The following is a 906-nucleotide window of genomic DNA, read 5'->3' as shown; positions in this document are numbered from 1 at the left end:
AGGGAAGGGAAGGGAAGGGAAGGGAAGGGAAGGGAAGGGAAGGGAAGGGAAGGGAAGGGAAGGGGGAAGGGAAGGGAAAAGGAAACGAAAAGGAAAGGAAAAGGAAAGGAAACCAACTAACAGCAGACAACTTCTTTAGGCAAGATAGGAATAAAAGAGAAGGCAAAGAGGTTTTGAGGAGACTGAGGCAAAAGAGAGGAAATCATGAGACCATTTTCTGAGAGCAGAATTGCCACAGTAAGTCTCAGCTAGGCCTCCTTCTTAACTTTAAAAGAAGCTGAAAGGGTATGACTCAGCCATTTAACTTATACTGTCCAATTTCCGCAGGGTATCTTAGGACAGAGTGAGCTTACCGCTATTGTACTTACAGAGAAGTCCTTTTTGTGAAGCAGTAAAGAAGAGTTTCCATGTTTGAGGGCTCATTATTTGCTTCTTCTGTTGGGACTTTCAGTTGAGATCACTTGGTCTGTTTAGCCTGGACAAGAGGAGACTGAGAGGACACCTCATTGCAGCTATAACTTCCTCACAGGGGGCAGGAGGAAAGCAAAGGTGTAACCACTGATCTCTTCTCTGGTGACTGGTAACAGAACCCAAGAGAACAACATAAAGTTGTGTCAGGGGAGGTTTAGGTTGGGTATCAGGAAAAGATTCTTCACCCAGAGGGTGGTTGGGCACTGGAACAGGCTCCCCGGGGAGTGGTCACAGCACCAAGCCTGGCAGAGTTCAAGGAGCATTTGCACAATCCTCTCAGGCACAGGGTGTGACTCTTGTGGTTGTCCTGGGCCAGGAGTTGGATTTAGGTGATCATTGTGGGTTTCTTCCAGCTGGGGATATTCTATGATCCCATGGTCAGATTATGTGATCAGAGCAATGTTCAAGTAGCTGTATGAGAAAAGGAATAAGTTT

General features: G+C 46.5%; 1 long non-coding RNA gene across 1 annotated transcript in view; it reads right to left on the bottom strand.

Moving 5' to 3' along the window:
• Window positions 1-672, bottom strand: part of LOC108449699 — a 2,961-nt gene extending 2,289 nt beyond the window's left edge. Inside the window, exon 1 of the long non-coding RNA XR_001865967.1 lies at window positions 369-672. This is a non-coding gene — a long non-coding RNA (uncharacterized LOC108449699). The remainder of the gene's footprint in view (window positions 1-368) is intronic.
• Window positions 673-906: the final 234 nt, after the last annotated feature.

The sequence above is a fragment of the Corvus brachyrhynchos genome, unplaced genomic scaffold, assembly GCF_000691975.1.
Source record: "Corvus brachyrhynchos isolate BGI_N302 unplaced genomic scaffold, ASM69197v1 scaffold139, whole genome shotgun sequence".
NCBI lineage: Eukaryota > Metazoa > Chordata > Aves > Passeriformes > Corvidae > Corvus > Corvus brachyrhynchos.
This window is presented reverse-complemented; position numbering and strand designations above follow the sequence as displayed.